The sequence below is a fragment of the Pleurodeles waltl genome, chromosome 10, assembly GCF_031143425.1.
Source record: "Pleurodeles waltl isolate 20211129_DDA chromosome 10, aPleWal1.hap1.20221129, whole genome shotgun sequence".
Classification (NCBI taxonomy): domain Eukaryota; kingdom Metazoa; phylum Chordata; class Amphibia; order Caudata; family Salamandridae; genus Pleurodeles; species Pleurodeles waltl.
Window position 1 is genome coordinate 193,727,431 of NC_090449.1, and position 26,967 is coordinate 193,754,397.

Below are 26,967 nucleotides of genomic sequence, written 5' to 3' on the forward strand. Positions count from 1 at the left end.
TGCCAGACCGGCCAGAAAGACAACAGTTGAGATGGTCTGGTGCCAAATTCATATGTCTTGGACAGAATTGTGGAGATATTGGAGCGTCAGATGGTTGAAGCTGAGAACAATGTTTTGGCACAGTGATCAGTGAGGGGCTTTGGATCTGAAGGTGCTAGCAGTACTGAGGGGACGCTTGGAGTTTACAGGGTATCAGGTAAGGATTTATTTTGGAACACACCTTTTTGGGACAGCAACAAACATCTTCAGACTGGGAATGAGTGATAGCAGATTGAGAAATTTCCAGAGGTGACTTAGTGCCTGTGTGTGAAGCTGTGTGTGTGGGGACTTAGATGACAAAAATAAAATAACTTGCTTTATTTCTGGAAGTGAAATAAAACTGTCAGACTGATGATTGGACTTGTGGATTTGCAGCCACTGAAATGTTAAATGGGCAGGGGTGTAGGCTGAGAAGCAATTTGTGGGAAACTAGCTTGGTTTAGGATTGGGACAATGTGGAGCTACATTGGCATGGCATAGATGGCATGTGTTGGGGGCTATTGTTGCTGTATCTCTGGGAACTTAAGGAGAGAGGCTGTTGGCTGGTGGTGTTGCTAATACACTTGGGTGAGAATGATCTATGTCAGCTATTGGATTGGAGCTCTATAAATTGATGGTTACTGAGTTATTGCTGGAAAGGTAGGTGAGGTATATTTTACTTGACTCGATTGCTGCTACGGAGAGTATGAAGGTGGCAAGAAGGCCAGCTGCAATGAACAGGGCCTGGGAAGTTTCTGTAAGGCAACAGGGTTGCTGGTGATTGGGCACAGGGAGTTTGTGTGCGATTCCCTTTCCTTGTTTAGGCATGATGAGGTGCACTTGTTTACTTTAGGGAACAGCTTGTGCCTACATATGCTGGGTGAAAAGTTGAATGAGTGGGTTAAGGCACAGCAATGTGCAATGCGCGGGCAGAAATAACACTTCGGTGGGCAGAGTTTGGGTGGCTGGAAAAGGATGATATAGAGAGATAAGTAAAAAGAAAACACAGAAGTGAAAAGGATTGGGGCAGACTGGAAAGAAGTGATGAGTCAAGGAAGTGGGCTAGTCCAAGAACGGGTAGGCATCAGAAGCAAATGTAAGACTTCTAAAGGAGTATTACAAAAACATTTTAATTTGAAAGAATAGTTGGATTTTGTTGTCAATGTTCTGGTCATGGTGGTAGGGATTTGAGTGGGGGTGTTTTTTAAGGTAGGGTTAAAGGCATTACATGAATGTGTTAGCAAGTTGGCATGAATAATAGAATGTGCAGCTCAGCCAAAAAAGTTTTAGGGAGTCCCATCTTGCCCCAAATAAAGTGACCTTTTGCAAGATTAGCAAAACAGATTGGTGTGTTCTTTCCTACCAGTAACAATCAGTTAACATTTCTTCCTTACTCATGATGCAAGTCGTTTCTCTTCATCTCACATGCTCTTTCTCATGTATCATTTGAACACTTGCCTCTTTAACTTGCTACAGTGACATGCATCCATGTTATAGATATTTGAAATTACCAAAATGAATAGACAAAAACGAATTATGCTTCTACAAGACATTCTATTACAAGCTGGCATTATTATAAGAACTGTTATGTATATCTGCATGGAATTATCCATAATAATATATTTAATAAATGGATTGCCTCCCCAGTGGCGTAACCAGTGTGTTATGGGCCCTAGTGCAAGAAAGAAAATGACATCCCTGACTGCTGTTTGAACTGTGAGATACCGCATTAATTAGCATTCTAAGGACCTCTCAGGGCTCTTGGACATGGTGCCTTCGAACCTGCTGCATCAATGGAAGCTACGCCCCTGGGCTTACCCCTTCGCTGACCTTACTTCCCAACTATGTGTTTCCATTTTGCTTTCATCGCATAGGTACTATAGCATGCAGGAGCAGGGATCTCAGTTAAGTTATCCATTACAAGAGTAATTTACCATTCAACAAGGAGAAATCCATGCTGTAAAACTCACAAGTACATGTTCTGCCTTTTACTTACATAGCACCCTGCACATTGGGCTAACTAGGGCCTACATTAGGGGTGACATATATAATAAAAGGGAGGCTTAAGGCATGACAAGTAGTTTTGCTACCAAGTTGAAGTGGCAGTGAATCTGCACAGACAGGCCTTAAAATGGCAGGCCTGAGACAAGGTTAAGGAGTAACATATATCGGTGGCACAATCAGTGCTGCATGCCCACCAGTAGAATTTAGTATACAGGCCCTGGGCACATCCAGTGGACTTTACTAGGGGCTTAGAGGTAAATTAAATATGCCAAATGGGTAGGAGATAATTTTACAGTGTTTAGGGGAGAGAGCACAAGACCTTTAGCACTGGTCAGCAAAGGTAAAGTGTGCAGAGTCCTAAAACCAGCAAAAACAAGATCAGAAAAATGAAGAGAGGCATGCAAAAACTTAGGGTAAGACCACCCTAAGGCTGACAGGTTTCACATGTCCCCGGGAAGGTCAGGAAATAAACATTTTGTGCTAGTTTTGTAACCTTTAGTAATGTCAGCTTTGTCAGGAAAGGTTGCTTCAACTATTCGAGCCTAGTACGAGTAAGTGTGGTTGCCTACTACAATTTTTGCATTTAAACATGTTTATTTTAATGAAAACCTACGTTAATTCTGCATATTATTGGACTATTTTTCTCAACATTCTAAAACTGCTTCATTAACTTAAAAAAACAAGGGAACCCATGGTACTTAGGGACCTGGGGTACATGATATATAATATTTTCAGGAAACAACAGTTTCTACGTGAATGAAGAACTGGACTTGAATAACAAAAAAATAATATATATTTGAATAGTTTTATAATATCTCTTAAGTGAAGGTGGAGGTAGAGAAAAGGGGCCAAATTATGCTAAACGGGAAGCATTTTCTTCTACTTTCCATGCAAGGTTGGTGGTGGGGGTGGTTCTTGATCATTAATGGCTAGACATCTTCAAAAAACTGTTGCCTTGTCCTCCAAATTTAATATCACTTCCAACATACTGTTATTACCTGCATGTGTTCAATGGTCAGCTTTTGTATTTTTTGCCTTATTGACTTCTCTGTTGCAAACGATTAATGTTCTGTTTCATTTAGAACATCTTTTCCACTGCGGTGAAACGGAGTTCTTCTTTCTTTCAAAAACAAAACCACAGTATATCGATTTGTCAAGAGGAAAGGTACAAAAAACAACTGAAAGACTGAGAATCACAGATTTGATCAGCTTTTAATTTTCCAATCTTTCCAATATCTGATGTGACAGTATGCTACAGTAATATTGTGTGGACTGAAAAACCTGATTTTGGGAATCTCTTTTTCGGTTTTTAAAGCAGTTCCGAAAATACGAAAAGTCCATACCATTTGATGGAATATATTCATGATTTTATGTGAACTCTGCACGTAATGTCCCACAGACTGTTTTCATTATTACTGATTGTAACGGGAAAAAATATGGAAGGGAAACTGAACAGTATTACATAGTAAAAAACCTGCCCTTGTAATTTCGAAATATAGTACAAATTATGATTTTGTAAACTACTTTTAAGTTGGGAGTGACAGACGATAAGTTGGCAAATAGTTTGTAGCTGCTGCTACAGCTTTTAGGGCTGGTGTTAGCCAAATCCCTTTGATTGTTATACATTTCTATGTACAATATACTTACTTCAAGGGGCCTCTAGACATCTTTACTCACCCATTGATTCGTATTTTGTTTCCTTCCACCACAACATACACAATGGGGAAATGGTTCAGACTCCTTCTGCCACTTTAGGCACTGCTTAACTTCACTTGAGTGACAGTATTTTACTGTTTCTCAAAGAGTACATCAACACTCAATGTACTTTCCTACAGTGACATTTTTTTTATGCTGTAGGATTACTTTAATGATTCCTTTGTGCTTAGCGCATAATGTGATAGCAGGGCACTTTCATGTTTTCAACGTGAGCACAGGGAACATGCCAGATTTGTTAGCTCCTGTCTCCTGCTAAAGCTGTTGTAAATTTATTTCGGAATGGCCTTTATTTATCTTCCTGCTGCAATTTTAAAGCATACCAGATTGTTTCCATTTAAAACTATTCTTTATAATGTTATCCTCTTTTAATACCGCATGCGATGCGGTGCATTTATAACTGCACTTTTGTATGTCATGATGGTATGTATTTTAATTGATGAGTAGTTATAGTTGTAAACCAATTTAGTCTGTATGTCCTCCTGGTATGGCTTTCTATTTTGCTTTCCGTACTCCGGTGTGCTTATTTAGACATTTTCTATGACATTTAACTATTAGTAGGCCAGTCCGGGTATAACATTCTTTTCCATGCTAGACATACTTTAAAGTGTGAGTCAAACGAAAAATGTTTTAATGCAATGTTTTTAAAAAAACAAGTGCGATAATTAAGACCATTATTAGAAATTATTGACAAGTCAGAACTCAGCTGAGGACTACACAGGGACATCCTTCATCAGCCTGTGGTGTACAGCCGCACACAATCTCACCAACACCTTTGTATCCATCCACTCAAGCCTCTTACATCCATCCACACTCAGCTAAACCCAAATCCATTTATTCAAACCAGTGCATTCATTATTCAACTCACAATGAAACTTTCATTAATGCATTTGCCCACATTTGAATTCACCTGCACCCATTCATCTTCCTGAAAACCAACTGTGGTATGCTCATTCAGTTATCCAAATACACATTCAACCTTTTATAGAACAACATAATCAATCAATCATTCGCATTTATAAAGCGCGCTACTCACCCATAAAGGGTCTCAAGGCGCTTGGGAGGGGGTGGGGGGGTCAGTGCTCGAAGAGCCAGGTCTTGAGCTGCCTTCTGAAGGTGAGGTGATCAGGTATGGCGCAAAGATGGCTGGGCAGAGAGTTCCAGGTCTTCGCTGCCAGGAAAGAGAAGGATCTTCCTCCGGCGGTGGCTTTGCGGATGCGGGGTACGGCTGCCAGGGCCTGTCCGGTAGAGCGTAGAGTGCGCGGAGGAGTGTAGAAGGAGACGCGGTTGTTGATGAGTTTGGGTCCGAGGTTGTGGAGGGCTTTGTGTGCGTGGGTGAGGAGTCGGAAGGTGATCCTCTTGCTGACTGGGAGCCAATGAAGTTTCTTCAGGTGTCCGGAGATGTGGTGGTGGAGGGGTATGTCCAGGATGAGACGTGCGGCAGCGTTCTGGATCCGTTGAAGTTTCCTCTGCAGCTTGGTGGTGATGCCAGCGTACAGAGTGTTCCCGTAGTCCAAGCGGCTGGTGACGAGGGCGTGGGTGACGGTCTTCCTGGTGTCGGTGGGGATCCAGCGGAAGATCTTGCGGAGCATGCGGAGGGTGTTGAAGCATGCCGAGGTCACCGAGTTAACCTGTCTGGTCATGGAGAGGGATGAGTCCAGGATGAAGCCGAGGTTGCGTGCGTGGTCGGTGGGTTGGGGAGTGCTGCCTAGGGCGGGTGGCCACCAGGAGTCGTTCCATGCGGTGGGAGTAGGGCCGAGGATGAGGACCTCCGTCTTATCTGTGTTCAGTTTCAGCCGGCTGTCTGTCATCCACTTTGCTACTTCCTTCATTCCTTCATGTAGTCTGGTCCTAGCTGAGGTGGGGTTGTTGGTGAGGGATAAGATGAGCTGGGTGTCGTCGGCGTAGGATATGAGGTCGAGTCCGTATTTGCGTGCAATGTTCTCCAGGGGGGTCATGTAGACGTTGAAAAGAGTGGGGCTGAGGGAGGATCCTTGGGGTACGCCTTAGATGATCTCCGTAGCTGTGGATCTGAAGGGGGGTAGGCGGACTTTCTGGGTCCTTCCGGAGAGGAAGGAGACGAGCCATTCCAGGGCCTTGCCTCTGATGCCGGCGTTGCTGAGGCGGCGTATCAGGGTGCGGTGGCAGACCGTGTCGAAGGCTGCAGAGAGGTCCAGGAGTATGAGGGCCACGGTTTCTCCCTTGTCGGTCAGGGCTCGGATGTCGTCCGTGGCTGCGATGAGGGCGGTTTCGGTGCTGTGGTTGGCCCTGAAACCGAACTGTGTGGGGTCGAGGGAGTCGTTGGTTTCCAGGGCGGTGGTGAGTTGAGCGCAGCAATCTATCTATTGAGCCTACCGAAATCCAACTGTTTATGTATGTGCCCGCATGTGGGTTGTCTACATGAGTGTCTATGTATGTGGCGTCTATATGGGTATATGACTATGTGCCTGTGCATCTGGATATTGTCTTTTGCAGATCATTGCCTGTATGAGTGTTTTCCTATAAAAAATCCGGACATGTCACACAACAACCAAAGTCCTACCTACATTCTCCTGCTTCTGGATGTACTCGTATGTGGGCTGTCTGCATGCATGTGTGTCAGGATCAGTGTTTCTTGCGTGTGTATGTATGTGTGTTTGTTTTTGCTTCCTTAGGACATTTTTTTAAACAGCCTGAAAGGCCCTATGTTTTTCTCTGTTTATTGACATAGATGTTTTGAGGGTTTGTGGCTGTGTCAGCCTGCATTCTCAACTTTTAGAGAAAAGCAATGTGTGTGTGTGTGTGTGTGTGGGGTAATCTATGCGTGTAGGTTTCTTAATATGAGTCTATGCATTATCTGTGCATGTTTAGCTCTGTAATATTATATATATCAGATTTGGGTAGAATGTGTTGGACTCTCTTGGTTTTTGGGGATGTGAGAAATTGTATTTGTGAGTTCTGTATAGTAAACATCTCTTCAATGCGCTCATCTCATAGAACACATTCTCTCTGTCTCATCTTTCTGTCTCCAAGGTCTCCAAGGTATCTTGTCTCTTTCTCTTGCAGATCTCTTTCTCTCTTGTCGTGGTTTGGGGTCCTTTCTCCATATTGTGTTTATGGCACTGGGGTCACACATGTGGCAGTTGAATGTCATTCATAAGTGCATTGAAGCCATGAAAATGTCACACATAAACAATTTATAATTTGGCAGCTATGGATGACTATGGTCATGTGTGGCCACTTGGCACTGGTGTGGTTTACACCCATTGTTTTTTCCCTTCACGCTACAGAACCCTCTAGGCATAGTCTCCTAACACATTCAGAAGGTTTTGCACTCATGGCAATAGCACATTTTATACACATTTACTCTGCCCAAGAGCCATCATAGCATGGCCTGTTCTTTCTTGTTCCAGAGCTCTCCAGGAATTCCATTAAACTAACTGGATTTGGTAGATCATGGCCCGTTTACACTGACTCCAGAGTTTCCTGGACCTTGCTTTTGTATGGGTTGTGGACACAGGGTTGGGCTTTTAGACCTACCTTGTTGGCTGCACCCATGACCCCATTGAGCATTTTATTGTGCATAGTATGTTAATAATTATTCAAAGTCTAGTGTTTACTGACATGTTGTGTCTATTAAATTGGCTTTCATAATCTCTTTTTCCACAGGGCCTGACCTTCCACCACACTTTGAGCCTAGTAACCCATTTGGCTAAAGCCACTAGATATTGACTTTGGGCACACATTATTGCATGCTCACGTCTCAACATTTTCCTATAGGAAAATAGTGAAAAATCAACCCCTTTTAACTTCATCCCATTGATCAAATTGTGCACAATTTTGAGAATCAAACAAAGGTAGCACATTTTATTGTATGTATATTTCACCTTGTTAGACTTGACATCCTTGACGTTGTCTCCCCTAACTTTTTGCCTCTGTTTCCCAGGTTGTTGATGTGTACTGGACTCTGTTTTTGCTGTTTTTGATACTCTGGGCACTTTACCACTGCTAACCAGTGCTAAAGTGCAAGTGCTCCTGTATAAAATGTGCATGTAATTGGATCTCCATGACTGGCATATTTGATTTACTAGTAAGTCTGTAGTACAGTGCACTAGAGGTGCCCATGGCTTGTAAATCAAATGCTACTAGTGGGCCTGCAGCACTGGTTGTGCCACCCACATTAGTAGCTCTGTAATTATGTCTCAGACCTGCCACTGCTGTGTCTGTGTTTGCAGTTTTTAAGGACCAATTCGACTTGACAAGTGTACCCACTTTCCAGGCCTAAACCTTCCCTTTTCTTACATGTTAGACACGCCTAAGGTAGGCCCTAGGTAGCCCTATGGGCAGGGTGCAGTGTATGTTTAAGGTAGGACATATACTAATGTGGTTTATATGTCCCAACAGTGAAATACTGCCAAATTCGGTTTTCACTGTTGCAAGGCCTATCCCTCTAATAGGTTAACATAGGGGCTGCCACAATTTAAAAATACATCTTTTTGTAAAGTTGATCTTAAGATTGTGTGTATGAAAATGCCAGTTTTAAAAAGTGAGCATTTTCTTGCTTAAACCATTCTGTGACTCTGCCTGTTTGTGGATTTTCCTGTCTGGGCCAGTTTGACAGTTGGGCTGTTAGACAGTGACACAAAGGGACTGGGGTGTAGCCTGCATACCCTGATGAGCCATCTGTGCTAGGAGGGAGGGGAGGAGTGGTCACTCACACCTGAAATGGCTGTGCCTGCCCTCACACAATGCAGTCTCCAACCCCCTGGTGTGTGTCTGAGGCCTGGCCTGGGCAAGGCAGGATTTCACAAACAAGAGAGACTTTCCATTGAAGTAAACATACTTCAAGGGCCAAAATGGGTATGAGAAGGGCACCCAAAACCACAAACTTTAGATCATGTCTGGACATCAAGAGGACCTCTGCCTGGAGAAGAGCTGAAGAGTTGAGGAGAAGTGCTGCCCTGCCTGTGACTGTGCTTTGTGGAGCTGTCCTGCAGTTGCTGCTTCTGCCTGGTGAAAGGGGACAAAAACTGGACTTGGTTGTGCATTCCTTCTTGTGAAGAAATCTCCAAGGGCTTGTCCTTAGCTTGCCTCCTGTTGTTGAAGTCTCAGGGCCATCACAGACTTCCCCTGCCAGCACCTGGACTCTCTTCTGAGACTCCTGCCCTGCCAAGTGGTGCCCTATCCAGTTCCTGGGACCTTGACAGGTGAAGCTAGCAGACCAAGATTGAAAATCCATGCACAGACCGCTGTGCGGGAAAATATCCGACGCAACGTCCGAGATGCGGCTGAAGAAAAAACGCACCGCTGGCTCAGCAGCTGAAATCAACGCACTGCCGGCAGCACGGCTGGAATCGCTATTGGAGGCTGATAACAATGCAATCCACACAGCGCAGTTTTGCTAATGGCGTGCAGCAGGATTTTCAACGCAAACCTTACTGGCCGTGGAAAAATGATGCAACACCTGCCCGGACCCGAGTGCTGTCTGGATCAATGCATCGCTCTCCTGCGGAGAGGAAAAATGAAGCACACCGACCCAACCAGAGAAGGAGAAACGAAGCACGGTGTCGCTTGCGGGTGGGAAATCAACGCACCGCTTACCTTTTTCGACACAACCTCGCCCGTGCATGTTATTTTGACGCTACCCAGGAACTTTTCAATGCTAACAGTGTTTTACCTGTTTACAAAAGAATTTAAGACTCTTTTGCTTTTAAAATTAATAACTTGACTTGTGTATGTTGGATTTTTGTTGTTTTGGTCTTGTTTTGTTTAGATAAATATTTCCTATTTCTCTAAACCTGTGTTGTGTAATTTTATTAGTTTTTTCCATTAAGTTACTGTGTGTGTTGGTACAAATACTTCACACATAGAACTCTCAAGTTAAGCCTGCCTGCTTGTGACAAGCTACCAAGGTGGTGAGCGGGGGTTAGCTGAGGGTGATTCTCCTTTACTCTGACTAGAGTGAGGGTCCTTGCTTGGACAGGGGTTAACCTGACTGCCAACCAAAGACCCCATTTCTAACACACCTAATTTAAATATGAGGACACACGTAGTGGCAATACAAAACAGGATTTATCTATAGCTTCATGCTTTACAATTATGCACCTTTCTCATTTTTTACCTATGAGCAGACATTGCCCTTGCCCAAAACCTTAAATGAAATACTTAAGGTACCAGTGCAGTACACAATAGGTTTTTTGTTAGCTTCCTGATCAGATGACAGTCAGCTGGCCGAAAGACAGCTTAAAATCACCAACACAAATCTGTCTAAAACACTCAGTAGCCACCTTGTGATCACTGGACTGGAGAGGACTAACCCCAGCCAGCGGTATCACACTATTGAGGTAAACAATATTGCTGACAAAAATATAGTATTAAAAATGTTGTTTAATTCAATATCATTCTCCTATACTTATAATAGTAAGTACCAAAATATTTGAAAGAATATCATTGACACTAACATTGTCCACAAATATACACAAATACTGATTGTTTAAATATAGAGTTTGAAGTAGTAAACGTTAAATATTTTATGCATAAATGTATTCATTTAAAATAAATAATTTCCACTAATATTGAATAGTATATATAAACATATATTTATAGCTTAATTAATAACATTATTTATTTTAAACTCATTACATTGTTTAATATTTTATATGTATTACTAATATATATATATATATATATATATACACACACACAGACAATAAGTCTATAAAAATCAATAACATAAAAAGTTATTGATTTAGATAATAAAATGTAAAAAATTTAAAACCCCCACTGACTAAAAATACTATAAACCTTAAGATAAATAAAAAAATAGTATAAAGTATAAAAAAAAATACAATGCTATAAAATCTGTTTAACCCATATCATGAGAAGTACTGGAGACTAAGAATGTTAAGCATACTATTCACATTCTAATTTATGCAAAATGAGGGAAAGTTTTGGAATTCAGTGAGGTCCGATTTACAATTCTTAATTCGGTCACTGTAATAGTAGGGAAAGTGTTATACTTTGAAGGGGTTAGCTTTAAATTTCCTACTCAGTCAGTGCAACAGCAGGGAAAGTTTTGGGCTTCAGAGGGGTTAAATTTCCTATCCCCACTCCAGTTTAAGCAACAGCAGAGAAAGCATTGGACTTCAAAGGAGTCAAATTTGATATTCCCACTCCAAACAGAGCAATAATAGGGAAAGCTCTGGATTTCGGAGGGGTAAAATGTATTATTCCCACTCCAAACAGTACAACAATTAGGAAAGCTCTAGACTTCAGAGAGGTCAATTTACTGTTCCCACTGTAGTTTGTGCAACAGCAGGAAAAATGTGTGGGATTTTGGAGAGGTGAAATTTACTATTCCCACTTCAGTCAGGGAAAGTGTGGACTTCAGATAGGTAAAATTTACTGTTTTCATTCCAGTCTGTACAATTGTAGGGAAAGCGCTGGACTTGGTAGTGGTTAAATTTAATATTCCCACTCCAAATAGTGCAACAGTAGGGAGAGTGTTGGACTTTGAAGAGGTGAAATTTACTATTGCCACTTCAATCTGTGCAAAAGTAGGAAAAGCGTTCGACTTTGGAGGGATACAATTTACAATTCTCGCTCCTAACATGGCAACAGTAGGGAAAGCGTTGGATTTTGAAAGAGTAACATTTGCTATTCTCAGCACAACTGTTGGCAAGGAGTTGGACTTATAAGGGGTAACATTTCCTATTCTCTTTCCAGTCTGTAAAGCAGTAGAGAAAGTGTTGAATTTCAAAGAGGTTAATTCTACTTTTCCTACAGCAGTGTCTGCAGGAGTAAGAAAAGTACTTTATATTTATGAGTAACCGTATGAATGTAGAAAAATATTAAACTCTTAATATAAAAATTATTAATTAACATGAACAAGATATATAACCATATGTATTAAAAAAACAATGAATCAATTTTCATAATTACTAGTCAGTGAAATAATTATCATTTACTTAATAAGTGTATTCAATTATTATTAACTTACCATCCCATATCCTTACAACCTAGTGTCCACTACTAAAATATAACTAAAAAATAATTATTCTATGACTTCAAAATGTAAAATCAATTAAATAATGTATTAACAAATAATGTCTTAATAAGTTAATAATTATTTTCCACCATAGAGCCCTAAAAACCTTCCAGCCTGTAATTAAAAAGTAAAATAAATCATTATTCAATGTTTGAAATAACTAAAAATCAATTAAATAATTAGTTAAAATGTAATAATAAAATATTGAATAATTATTACTTAATTATGTTCCCACCCCAGACCCCTGCAAACAAAGCAGCCTGCATCTAACATATAAGTAAAATAAAGATGCATTCCATAAATCAAATTATTAACAGTCAGTTAAGTAATTAGTTGAGAATTAATAATTATTTTAAAATAAATTATTACTTAATTAACTTCACACGTTATACTTCTAGAAATCCAGAAACCCACTACATCCTTTAAAGTACTATTAATAATTAAGTAAAAACATCTAAATCACTTCAAATTGCAAGCTATATTTTAAAAAATGTATAACATTTATATGAACAATAGTAAGATAAAATTAATACTTCAACTAAAACATTAAAATAAGTCAAGAATTATATTTGAACAACTATTTGACTGAAAACTATATTAAAAAACGTTGGCGTTCTTTAAAATTATATCACTTACCTTAACAAAATATGTTCTTGTCAACAATGTTGGAGCATCACAATATTTATGTATCACGATAATTTCTGATATTAATGATGTCTGATATTTTGTGCTCAATATTATACATATTACAAATATATAAACCCCAGCCAAGGTTCAGGGCCCCTACTACATACTAGACACTCCCTCACAGCAGCAGATATGGGTTAAACTGCACAGAAGACAGATGTAAGTGCCAGAAGTTTGGAGAAGAAGAACTTTAATGTGAACCCACATAGCCAGAACATCCATTGGCACAGGATATCTAATGTACTGTGAAAGAGGTAACTCAGAAATTATAATTCAGAAAGTAATAACAGGTAAAAAAATATGCAAAACACACACAAACAAACAAACCATTGTCCATTCCTTGTCAAAGAACAAGGGGTGTACATACACAAGTTTCTGCTCCTGAGTGTCAATAGATAACAGGTTCCAATATTGCAGGTGAGCTTCTGGATTTATTGAAACCATTCTTTAAGAAGCTTTCGCTTGAGTTAAGTTTATTTTCTCAAGGGTGCTTCCATGATAGACCAAAGGTTACCATTGGTAGAGGAAAGAAGATACCACCTGTTTCAGAAGATAAACATAAAGTGGAGGATTTACTCAGAGGGCACCTGGCAAAGCTAAATGCATAGGCACTACATTTGTGATCTTTTCTGTGAATTATAGGCCTGTGTCATTTTTTTCTGTGAAATATGGATATGTTCAGGTTCTATAGATAGCCACCACCAAAGTGCAAGCAAATATACTGAAGCTGGCACACAATGCTTGTCCTCCAGCTTTTTGGCCAGCCTTTTGAATTTTTTAGGGCCCTTGTCATTTACTGATATCCTCATCTGAAATATCTATACACATTCCTCATTTTACAGATTAAAGAAGGAGTGGGAGTTAATAGAAGCAGCATACCAGGGTATAGAATATGAGATCAAAAGTATGGAGAAGCTACCTAAGATGTAGGTATTCTCTGTAGACTCCGCCATTGAGACCCATTGCTAGTCCTTGCTATTAAGGTAACAATGGTGGCATTCCAAACATTGGCTTGGCATTCTGGACTGGTCATTATTCGGAGGGACATAAGTGGAGGATAAGAATAATGACATTGTCAATAATCATCAGCATTAATTTAAAGAACTTTCAATGAACTGTGGCATTCTTTTTGTGCTTAGATTGTTGTAGAGTTCATACAAATATAGCAGGACTTTGTATTAGACCAACACGAACTTCACTATATAGAGACTTAGGGTCTCATTACGAGTTTGGCGGTTGGATCGCCAGACCGCAATGTCAGCGGTCCACTAAAGACCACTATGTCGGCAGTCCCCAGACCTCCCTATTATGATGCAAACAGGCAGAACAACCACCCACCAAGCAAAAAAGGCAGACCTCCATCCACAGCCGTCCAGAATATAGGCGGTCCGACATCCAGCACCATCAATCGCCAAGGCCAGCCACCGAACATATTACAAACACACAGTCGCCGTAGCTTCCTCTCGTGGTAGTTAGCCAATGGGTGTTGAACGCTGCGGTATGCATCTACCAAAGTAACAGACAAGTTCACATTGAATGAATTCAAGAACAACACAGCTGACACACATTGACACAGTGGACATACATGAAAAGCATACTATAAAACACACCACTTCACAGATCATGATCTTTTGCATCTCCACTGCAGCCAAGAGTTGAGATTATTTGAAAGAGATAAGGCAAACTCCTTTGTTTACTATCCATTAACCTCCTTCAAATACCTTTCTCTAGCTGCTCTCCACATCACTTGTCTTTTGTAGGTAACTCCCTGTCACCCACTTTAATTTTCCACAATGTCCCGTCCAAAAAAATCTCAGTTTTTCAGAAGATGAATTGAGAGGCATGGTGGATGAAATCATAAGAGTAGAGCAACAATTGTTTGGAGCCCAAGTCCAGCACACTCTTATCAGTAGGAATATGGAAATGTAGCAGACGATCGTTGACACAGTGAATGCTGTAGGCACCACCCTGCACACAAAAGAGGACTTTAGGAAGAGGTGGAAAGACCTCAGGGCAAAGGTCTGTTTGCTGGTCTCTAGGAAGCAGCTGAAGGCCAACAAGACTGGCGGTGGCCCTCCCAGTGCCCCATTAAAACTCTTTCCCTGGCAGGATATGGTTTTGGCCATCCTGCATCCTGAAGGCTTTATAGGAATACCTGAGGGAGTGGAATCTGGTAAGTCACAACACAAAAACTGTCACAAAAATGCAATGTCCTGCATGCTCACGCTCAGATTTTGCCACTGTTATGTTCATGTACCTCACAAACATTCAGTACCCAGAGTATATGAGTGTTAACACTGTCAATTGGTATTGTTGGACCCAACATACAGCTACCAAGGCCCATCACATGCCATATGTCCAAATGGTGTCTGCAAGTCTTTCAGTATCAAAAAGTCATCCCACGACTCATAGTATGTCTCAACATGTAAATGTATGACCAAACCTAAATGCAGTCGGCACACAGATATGTAATACCCAATATTTGTCTAGTGTGTGTAGTAGAAAGATTGACCTGACCGCCACTCCCAGGACTCTGTAACTCCAAACACCAGCCCAGTATTCTATTACCCAACTACTCCTGTTTCTCAACTCTCAACTGAAGTGTACTCAGCTAGGAGGATACCATTTGTATAGTGTGTATAGTATAGAGAGCAACCTGACTGCAACTCCCAGGACGTCTTATGTCTGTAAGTCCAACTAGCAGCCCAGTGTTCAATTGCCCAAATACTCCTGTTTCAGAACTCTTGATTGAAGTGTACTGTCCTGGGAAGATACCATTTGTATAGTATGTGTAGCAGAGAGACTGGACTGACTGCAACTTCCAGGAGGCCTTGTGCCTGTAACTCCAAACACCAGCCCAGTGTTCACTTGCCCAAATACTCCTGTTTCTTAACTCTCAACTGAAGTGTACTCAGCTGGTGAGGATACCATTTGTATAGTGTTGAGAAGTAGTGAAAGTGACGTGACTGCAAAGCCCAATAGGGCCTGTTTCTCTAACTCCCACCACCATCCCAGTGTTCACTTGCCCCAATGTATCTGTGGGCAAACTCTCAAATAAAGTATTACTCAGCTGGAAGGATACAAACACGTGTTGGGAAGTAGACGGAGTGACATTACTCCAAAGCACAATAGGCCCTATTGCTCTAACTCAAACCACCAGCCCATTGTTCACTTAGCCCAATGCATCTGTTAGTGAACTCTCAAATAAAGTTTAAATACCTGGGAGGATACCAATTGGCACACGTTAGAAAGTAGATGGAGTGTTATGAATGCAAAGCCAGATAGGCCCTGTTGCTCTAACTCTAACCGCCGCACCTTTATTCACTTTCCCCAATGCATCTGCCAGTGAACTCTCAAATGAACTTCACTCACCTGGGAGTATACCAATTATCAAAGTGTTGGGAGGTAGAGGGAGTGACATGACTGCAAAGCCCAATGGGTACTGGTGCCCTAATTCCAACCACCAGCCTAGTAGTTACTTGCCCCAATGCATCTGTTAGTGAACTCTCAAATGAAATTTACTCACCTAGTAGGATACCAATTGGCAAGTGTTGGGAAGTAGAGGAAGTAACATGACTGAAAAATCTAATAGGCCCTGTTTCTCTAACTCCATCCTCCAGCCCAGTGTCCACTTGCCCAAATGCCCCTGTTTGTTAACTCTCAATTGAAGTGTACTCACCTGTGAGTGAGCAATATGTCTTACAATGATGAAACACATCAACAGCTACATACAGAGAGAGTGATTAGCCAATGTGAAGGGTAACTGACATAATTGTGGCCTACAACTACATATCTTCTGACCACATGATGACACACATGATACATCAGGGCCAACAGAGGACAGGTAACACGTTCCATGAAGGCTTCTCAACCTCCATTGTATCACTGCACAACCTGTCTTGGTACAGGTCCCCTACAACTAAAGTCTGTGACCTACATTCCCTGGAACAACCCATGTCCACTTTGTATGTCTGAACAGCATCACACACCCGCCAATAACACAACTCTGAAATGCCCACATGAAGATGTCACTGTGAAGGTACCTAAACAAAGAACAAAACAAGTAGTGTAGGCATGCAACCATATATATGACATGTCACATAGCAGGCATCTGGAATACAAAGTACATTGCAATAAATCAGACACAAACAAATCACCATCACCAATGTAGGGATGTGTAAAAAGCTATCTCATTAAACAGCCTTCGGCTGATTTTTGTCTGAGTATCAACTTCCTAACCATTTCAAGTAAATCAACCCCACACATTCTCACAACTACTGTACATTGTACAGTCAATCTCATGATATCACATGACATACTTACACAAGTGAGAAGAAGCTGCCAATGAGATCTTGTCACAAGTCAGCTCCTTCCTCTTCAGTACCATCATCTTCATTTAGAGTTTCAGGATTACCACCCTATGGCACTGCAGGCACCCCCTCCTCTGGGATGTAAGGGATTTTCTTCTGCAGGACGAGGCTGTGGAACATGCAGCATGCCACAATGATCTGACACAGTTTTTCCAAGTGAGTAGAGGAGGGCTTTACCAGCCTTGTCCAGACACTGAAATATGTCCTTCAGGAACCCAAAAGCCTGCTTCTCTACCCACCGAGTTCTTCCATGGGAAGCATTGAAGCAGACTTCCCCTGGCGTAGTTGGATTCCTCAGCGTTGTCAATAACCAAAGGCGGTTTGGATATCCTGAGTCTCCTTTTTAGGAATGGGACATAAGTTCAATAATGAGTCACCAACTTGATGATTGTAGCACCTGACATGGCACACACACAATCAGGACAGATTTGACTTACCAACCAGCAAGGATCTCTCTGGTTGCAAATGTGACACCAGCAGGGGTATAGTGCTGTTTTGCATTATGAAAGAATCATGGGCTGATGCAAGAAAATGGGCACAGACGTTTGAGATGTAGAAATCAGATGAACAGAGAAATTGCATGTTGATTGAATGGAAGTTTTTCCTTTTGCAATAGACTTGTTCAGTGGCCTGTGGTGTCATCAATGACCCCCACCACATGTTGGAGGCTGGTAAAACCATAGCAGTCATCCAAATACTCATGCCAGGGGAACATGATATAGCTGTCAATGTGTTTCAACATTGCTGATAGGAAACCTCACAACACAAGACTGAGCATAGGTTGGAGCATACCATAGATATGGCCACTGTATGCTGGAAGGAACCTGTGGCCAGAAAGTGCATTACTACCACGAGTCTCGCAGTATGCATGTTTGATTGGTGTTTTCAAGCATCGGATCTGGCTCCAACTGATGGCACAAATCAACTAATGTTTGTCTATTCAGATGATATAGTTGATTAATGTGGTGTTCTTCCATGGTTTGAAGGTCTGGCAATGAACAATATACCGGGGCTTATCACATCCTCCCTCTCACTGAGTACCTATGTATGAAAATACAAGAGTGGGAGAATTACTCACTGTGTCAACACCAACATACATGATGAATCCCAACAAAATCATGTGACAAAGCATTTCAGATTTGAAATACATTGCAACCAGTAGACATCCCTGTTGTCAATTACACAAGGGTCAAATGTGACCCTCATGGTTGACAAGACATGTGTCACAACGTTGATTTGTACAACACTCAACCATCTGCTACTAAATTGCCACTCTAAATTTAACAGTATTTTCTGACCACCAAAAAAGACCATCATCGGCGGTGGACAGTGCACTGCCACTGTTAGACCTGACAGCCTTAGGGTTGTCACCCCTAACTTTTTGCCTGCCTCCTTCCACTTTTTGGACTCTGTTTCTGCTGGTTTTTAGACTCTGCGCACTTTACCACTACTAACCAGTGCATATGCTCTCTCCCTTTAAACATAGTAACATTGGATTATACCCAATGGGACTATTTAATTTACTTATAAGTCCCTAGTAGAAGGCACTATGGGGCATATTTATACTCTGTTTGCGCCGAATGTGCGTAAAAATGTTTGACGCACAATCGGCGCAAACCCTGCCCCATAATTATACTTTGACGTCCGACCCCGCGGGCGTCAAAATTCCACCATGTGCGTCATTTTTTGGAAGGGGGAACCAGCCTTGCATTAATTATATGCAAGGTAGGCATTCCTTTCCAAAAAATTACTTTAAGGCCTGTGCCCCTTATTTATACTCTGATGTCATTTTGACACACAGGAGGGGGCAGGCCTGAAAAAACGGCGCACAGCCTGATGGGCGCCGTTTTTTAACGCCTGGGTCAGGGCAGGCGTTAAGGGACCTTTGGGCTCAGAAGGAGCCCAGAGGTGCCCTCCCCTGCCCCCAGGGACACCCCCTGCCACCCTTGCCCACCCCAGGAGGACACCCAGGGATGGAGGGACCCATCCCAGGGAAGGAAAGGTAAGTTTGGGTAAGTATTTTTTTCCGATTCTTTTTGTGGTATGATTTGGGCCCCCCTACATGCCACTATGCCCAATGACCATGCCCAGGGGACATAAGTCCCCTGGGCATGGCCATTGGGCAAGGGGGCATGACTCCTGTCTTTGCTAAGACAGGAGTCATGTCAATGGAGGTTGGACATCCCAAAAAATGGTGCAAATCCGGTTTGAGGCCTGAATTTTGCCTCAGACCTGACTTGCAACGTTTTTTGACGCACAACCCCCATTTTCCCATACGCCGGCGCTGCCTGGTGTGAGTCATTTTTTTTTACGCACACCAGTCCGCAGCGCCGGCTAACGTCATTCCATTAATAAGGCGCCCGCATGGCACGTTGGAATGGCGTTAGCCGGCAGTAAAATTTTTGCCGCACAACTGCGTTGGCGCAGTTGTGCGTCAAAAAGTATAAATTTGTGCCTATATGTGCCCAGGGCTTGTAGATTAAATGCCACTAGTGGGCCTGCAGCACTAGTTGTGCCACACACTTAAGTAGCTCCTTAACCTTGTCTCAGGCCTGCCATTGCAAGGCCTATGTGTGCAGTTTCACTGCCACTTCGTCTTGGCATTTAAAAGTACTTGCCAAGCCTAAAACTCCCCTTTTTCTACATATGTCACCCCTAAGGTGTGCCCTAGGTAAACCCTAGGGCAGGGTGCTGTGTGGGTAAAAGGTAGGACATGTACCTGTGTAGTTTACATGTCCTGGTAGTGTAAAACTCCCAAATTTGTTTTTACACTACTGTGAGGCCTGCTCCCTTCATAGGCTAACATTGGGGCTGCCCTCATACAGTATTGAAGTGGTAGCAGCTGATCTTAAAGGAGTAGGAAGGTCATATTTAGTATGACCAGAATGGTAATACAAAACCCTGCTGACTGGTGAAGTTGGATTTAAAATCACTATTTTAGAAATGCCACTTTTAGAAAGTGAGCATTTCTCTGCACTTAAATCTTTCTGTGCCATACAATCCACGTCTGGCTGTGTTTAGTTGACAGCTCCTTGTACATTCACTCAGATACACCCCAAACACAGGGTACTCAGCCTCACTTGCATACATCTGCATTTTGAATGGGTCTTGCTGGGCTGGGAGGGTGGAGGGCTTGCTCTCACACAAAGGAGTGCCATACCCCCTACTGGGACCCTGGCAGACAGGATTGAACTGAAAGGGGTCCTGGTGCACTTCTAAGCCATTCTTTGAAGTCTCCCCCACTTCAAAGGCACATTTGGGTATAAAACAGGGTCTCTGCCCTACCACCCCAGACACTTCCTGGAGAAGAAACTTGTAATCAGAACCTGCATCCTGCCAAGAAGAACTGCCTGGCTGCCCAAAGGACTCACCTGACTGCTTTCTCTGAAGGACTTCTGCCTTGCTATTGCCCTGCTGCCTTGCTGTTCCCTGGCTGTGGTAAAGAAATGCTCTCCAAGGGCTTGGATAGAGCTTGCCTCCTGTTCCCTGAAATCTCAGGACCAAAAAGACTTCTCTCTTGCAACTGGACTCCTTGTGCGGTGAAAACTTCGATGCACAGCTTGCTCCGTGGTGAAAAATTCACCACACGCCGACCCGGTACAGAGCCGCTCGACTTCACAAGGAAAAGATCGACGCGGCATCTGCAATGCGACCGGAACTTCGATGCAGGGCCACCAGATCGACGCACAGCTGCCCTGGGACGCTGCCGCCTGACTCCCAGAGGGGAAATTGATGCAGCCCCTGCCGTGAGGGAGAAATTACCTCGCATCACCCACTGGAACAACGCAGAGCTTGCCAACAAGCCCAGGATTCCATGCTCAGACCCCGGGGTGTCTGAAAACCCTCAACTTGAAGAGAAGGTCAGTTCGAACGCCGGAAATCGATGCAACGTCTTCCCGGCGTGCAAAATAGCGACGCAAGTCCATGTGCGAAGGGGCGAAACCGACACACACACCATTTTCCACGCATCTCCTCCTCTACGGCCCTTTGCGGAGATTTTTCACTCAAACCAGGTACTTTGTGCTTGAAAGGGACTTTGTTTGCTTTTAAAAGACTTAAGCCACTTCATATCACTTTTCAGTGCTATCTTTACATTTTCTTATTGCATCTTTGGTCGTTTTTGACCTGCAAATATCCATATAAATATCCTAAATTTTTGTAAACTTTGTGTGGTGTATTTTTGTGGTGCTATATGGTGTTATTGTATGATTTATTGCACAAATACTTTACACATTGCCTTCTAAGTTAAGCCTGACTGCTCAGTGCCAAGCTACCACAGGGTGGGCACAGGATAATTTGGATTGTGTGTGACTTACCCTGACTAGAGTGAGGGTCCTTGCTTGGACAGAGGGTAACCTGACTGCCTACCAAGGACCCCATTTCTAACAGCCACCATATGCCATCTGTGCCCAACAAAGCAATACACTGGTGATTGTGTGTTAAGACCTACACAACAAGACAGAGTTGGGATGTTTGTGATGCTCACACACATATATTGTTGTTGTGATGCACTTAACAGGCCCATTTACTGCATTTTCAACATCCAAAATGGCGGATGCCTGACTGGTTCCACTGGACTTTAGGAACTGCCTATGGCCGGCGGCGGAAGTCATCCACTCAGTGGGCGGTGGTAACTGAGGCAGATACCGCCATAGGCTAACATTGTTGCCTGTGGTGTCGTGGCCCGATGGCTGTGGCTGTTGACAGTCATGACTGTGCATGTGGCATACTTGTGTGCCACATTTTGCAAAATCAGCCACTTGACTCCTGACTCTGGTGCCAACAACACCTACACCACTATAGCTGCTGTGTGCCACTTCTGGGGGCAATCATACAATGGCCAGCAGGTGAAAGGGCCTCTGTCGTCTCTTCAGAGGAGCTGGAGAGGCTTGTGGATGAGGTCTTTCCCCTGAATGGTCAGCTCTATGGTTAACCAGAGGAGCGATTAAGTCCATCATAGACATAATTGACTCTGTTCATCACAATCATTTCCTTCCTCACAAGTGTTCCGCTTTTCACTAATGACCGAGCTAAAATACTGATGCACTGACAAAAAAATCTCTGGAATGCACTTCTTAGTCCAAAGTAGACATTTATTACTTCACTACACAAGGTCCCTAAAAGGAGATTAGCATGTTGAAAGCACACGTTTAAAAATAGTCACAACAATGAAATGTAAACATACACAACTGATTCTCCACTGCAATATACACAGCAAATATATGTACCTATATTATAATGCAAAGCAAATAATTAATAAAAATGCATCACCGTAGGGCCTGTCAGGTGCTTCATCTTTCTCCTGCCAGCAAGCAGATGAGAAAGAGAGATCTCTATCCTCACGGGAAATCTATATCAGGCATCTGACGTCTGAATCCTAATTGAGGTCTCTGAATCTGCTACTGTCGACCTGGGTCTCTTTTATATCTTTAAAAACCAAAGAAGGGGCTTTCTGGAAAAAAAAACTCAAGTTGCGCAAGAAGTGTTCAAACATGCTAGCTAGTTTAGGTATGCTTTGAAAAAAACACATTGGGATCTTATGAGCAATGTTTATTGTACCACAGATCTTACACTACTTCTGGCTTTGTCAAACTGTTTTCTACAAGGCCTATCATGACTCACTGTGCCCTTCAGGTTACCACGCTAGCCACAAGGCACATTGATGATGACCACATTATGGCCCGTATTTATACTTTTTGACGCTAAACTGCGCTAACGCAGTTTAGCATCAAAAAGTTTTGCGCCGGCTAGCGCCATTCTGAAGCGCCATGCGGGCGCCGTATTTATTGAATGGCGTTAGCCGGCGCTAGCAGACCGGCGCTGCCTGGTGTGCGTGGAAAAAAACCACGTACACCAGCCAGAGCCGGCGTTGGGGAAAATGGCGTTAGGGCGTCTTAAAATGGTGCAAGTCAGGTTGACGCCAAAAAATCGCCTCCACCCGATTTGCGCCATTTTTAACGACGCCCAAACGCCATTTACATGACTCCTGTCTTAGTAAAGACAGGAGTCATGCCCCCTTGCCCAATGGCCATGCCCAGGGGACTTATGTCCCCTGGGCATGGTCATTGGGCATTGAGGCATGTAGGGGGGCACAAATCAGGCCCCCCTATGCCAAAAAAAAATATAAAAAAAATTAAAAATTATACTTACCTGAACTTACCTGAATGTCCCTGGGATGGGTCCCTCCATCCTTGGGTGTCCTCCTGGGGTGGGCAAGGGTGGCAGGGGGAGTCCCTGGGGGCATGGGAGGGCAGCTGTGGGCTCATTTTGAGCCCACAGGTCCCTTAACGCCTGCCCTGACCCAGGCGCTAAAATCCGGCGCAAATGCGGGGTTTTTTGCCCCGCCCACTCCCGGGCGTGATTTTTGCCCGGGAGTATAAATACGACGCATTTGCGTCGCAGTCATTTTTTTTAGACGGGAACGCCTACCTTGCATCTCATTAACGCAAGGAAGGCGTTCACGCAAAAAAATGACGCTCTTTCCTCATACTTTGGCGCTAGACGCGTCTAACGCCAAAGTATAAATATGGCGTTAGTTTTGCGCCGAATTTGCGTCGAAAAAAACGACGCAAATTCGGCGCAAACGGAGTATAAATATGCCCCTATGTACTATCATGCATGGAAGTGAGGGAAATGTGAATGTCATGTAGGTTATGTATGCTCAGCCTGCAGAAACCAGGGCCCGTCAAATGTATATCAAAGTATGGGAAACACTCCAGGCCGTGGGAAATTCACAGTGGCTATGCAACTGCGGCACTGTCTCCACTCCCCGTAGAACTGCAGATCCTACCATGTGGCAAATGTGAGGTGCTAGTGGCAAAACCTGCCCTAAATGCCTCAGTTCATTGAGTACATTTGGAAAGGGTACTGAGTTAAATTCCTGAACTAGTTCATATGTGCATTTTGCATCATTGTCAATGTGTGTTTTTGACTCATGACAGGTCCCTTACTCCCACAGCTCTGTTGTCACCTACACATAAGCCATATTTGCCCAGTACAGGCGTATTGCACAATTGACAAACCCACAATATAGATAGTGTGCAAATTACAGGGAGGCAATGGCATGTGACTCAGTAGCTTGGTTACATGGCGAAATTGAACTAAACATCCCTTGGAATGTTGGATGCCATCTCTGTAGGTTTGCCACATATGTTTAGAAGTATGCTATGTGGCACAGGTATATACCACAGAAACCCACCCTGAAGTGGCATGAGTCTATATTTGGTAGGCCACATGTCCACACATGCACAGGGTAGAGACTTTCTGTGCCCACCATGCCAGCCCTTTCATTGCCACTCAAGTCTTGGGGTGAAGTCTGTACTATGGGATTTGCCTGTAGGGACTGTATGCATTGAGTCAATGTTGCTGAATGTAAATGTGTTGTACTGCCAGGCCGAAGGAGCTGACGCCTCATTGGTATATAGTGTTTCATTGTGACTCACATCACAGTACATGTTGCTGGAGCCTGGGCTACCTGATGTCAGTAGGCTCACTTAGTCATTGTAGGCCATGAGTAGGGTAGTGGGTCAGTCTGTAGATAACTCCAAAAGTGTGTAGTCATGTCCCTGTACTTATCAGCATTTGTGCTTTACACTTGTGGTGGGTTGAAAATGTAAAATGTTGTACTTGATGTTTCTGCATGTGTGTGACACAACCTTTTGTGCAAAAGCTTGTTCTTGTAATCTTTTGATTTGTCTCTTGCATCCATACAGGTCAACGGCCATCAGAAGAACTGGATTTGGAGAGCCATTGCCTGGAATGTGCGTACTCTGGCGGTCCATAGTTGGCAAAGTGTCCACTGTCGGAATAGGTGGAAGGACCTGAGACTCTGGGCCTGGAATATTGCAGAGGTCTAGCAGGGGCTGTCCTCCCAATGTGGGCGAGGCACTCGTCATAGCCTGACTTCCCCCTAATGGCCCACATACTGGCGGTGGGACGTTTAAGGGGAGCACAGCAGCCACAAGGTGGTGAGTACAGAGAATATTCTTGCCTGTCACATTGCCAAGTTGATGTGTTAGGTTCAGACATCTCCCTCCCAGTGATGACTGGGGATGGGCCATGTATGACACACAAGTTGAGTAACTCTGCAGGTATAGAAGTTGATCCATGTGGATGTGTCCTGCCTATCAGTCCTGGGACCTAGTACACAACCGAATACAATCCACATATCATTTGCTATCCAGGACCAACACATGGCTGTGTACAGTGGACAGTCAAATAATGTTGGTTGTTGTTGTGGGTTTAATTTGTATGCAACAGTCCACTACTCTTCAGTGTGACAGCCCAAACAAAATGAAGTGCTGGATCACTGTCCTCAGCCATGTCTCTGCTCAAGTGAGTGAATTGGCATCTGCTGCCCAGAGGCCACTTGCCTCCAGTGTGTCACAAGTGCTGGTGCTTCACTACTGTCTGTCATGGAAGGTAGCCATCATACATGTGACAGAGCATACATTGTTCCTTGGGTGCAGCTACAGATCAATACTGTCCCTTTGTAAGTGGGGAATTCTACATGATTTGTGTGACATCAGTGTTGCCAACATTACTCGTGCCTACATGTTAGCATGTGTTCCTTTCACTTTTGACAAATTATTTTCACTGCTGTTTCATGTATGGTCTACCTGTGATTTCTGTATTCCCTGACATATGTGTGTTTACTAATATGTGTATGTCATGGGGCTACATTTCATGTGGTGCCACCGACATGAACGTGTCACCATTGATTGGTGACTCACACATGCCCTCACCATCATTGCATATCATTTGTCATGTACAGCTTTAGTAGCAATGATAGACATTACAGGTAGGACTAAAAGGTTTACATGCAATGTGCATTTCCATGCCATTGATTAGGCATCATGTAACAAAGTGCTCTGCACATCTGTAATGTGGAGGGTTTGTTACCTGACTGTTGGCAAGCATCATGAAGTGACTTGCAATTTTATGGGAATCCAATACAGTTGTGTACAACCATTCATGCACGGAAATCTGGGCTTGCAGGACCAAAATGAAGACAGTGATTCAGCTTCCCATAAGGCAACATGTTGAGGACCTTCTACAAGTACATGAGAATCCCTGGACCTCTCCAACATTCACAGGACAATTGGTTACTACTGATGCAATGAGAGTATGTCATTGTGACGGGTGCCATACAAGAGAGGTGATTTCCCTGGGCTAGCTGATTCATTGTGTTGTGGATTTTGGAGACAAATCTCCCTGACATCTTTCACAATTTGTCTGCAGTGTATATTTCCATGCTAGTTGTGAAGTATATCTGAGCAACATTAGTACAACCTCCATGACTCCATTATGACAATTTATGCATGGTGAAGTGAGTATTGCTGATTTCTTTCCAGTGTCATATGGCTATTTCCATGTCCCTTCTTTAGGCTACTCTACTTCTGTCAGCAACATGCCAGGTATTTGGACCATCATTTCTTATTATTGTCGTATTGCCTATATGACAAGTAGATGTATGCATGATCTTGTGTGGGATCTGTGGGAATGAACTTGGCATTGGCCTACCATTGCATGATAACTGGTAACTTTGGTATGCTACCTGAGGCAAACTATAGATGGTGTTGAGGTCTCCTCTTTGTTCAATGGTTACTGTGTTGCACAACTTCACCCATGCAATTGGAGTTGTCCAAGTTTCTGATTTTCCTGTAGGCAACTGTTGATAGTTCATCTAGCATGAATGCATATGGTGTAGTACATGTAGGAGTCACTTTGATGGAGTTTGTTTCTGGGTCCTACTGTACATCATGATAATGTTTCCTAATAAAGGCTGTTGTTTAAGTGTGATCAGGAACAAGTAGTGACCCTATTTCTGTTAGTACTTGCAGCATCATCCCAGGCAGGTGAAGGAGACAAGGTGGAACAAAGTGGGGAAGCATCTGGCCATGGTACCTCCAGTCATGACACCACTGACACGGAGGGACCCAGTGACCCAAGGAGGAGGGAGTGCCACAGAGAATACATGATTGAGCTCATCATCTTCAGGTTCTACCTCCAGTGGCCACTCTCTAGTGGTGACAGACCCATCAGAACTGCTCCTGTACCATCCTTGTCCACCACCCCCAGTTCTATCACCACCCTCCCTGTGCTTCCCCACCCAGTTGACTGTGCTCACTCATCCAAGAGGGTGGGTAT

The 26,967-nt window shown here is 43.2% G+C and overlaps 1 long non-coding RNA gene across 5 annotated transcripts in view; it reads left to right on the forward strand.

Annotated features, from left to right (window-relative positions):
- LOC138261330 (uncharacterized) overlaps positions 1-26,967 on the forward strand; it is a 312,982-nt gene that overhangs the window by 92,911 nt on the left and 193,104 nt on the right. For 3 of the 5 annotated variants that reach the window (XR_011199077.1, XR_011199078.1, XR_011199079.1), the window contains 2 exons: positions 3,105-3,187; positions 24,531-24,785. This is a non-coding gene — a long non-coding RNA (uncharacterized lncRNA). The remainder of the gene's footprint in view (positions 1-3,104; positions 3,188-24,530; positions 24,786-26,967) is intronic. The other 2 variants (XR_011199076.1, XR_011199074.1) reach the window with 1 other exon arrangement.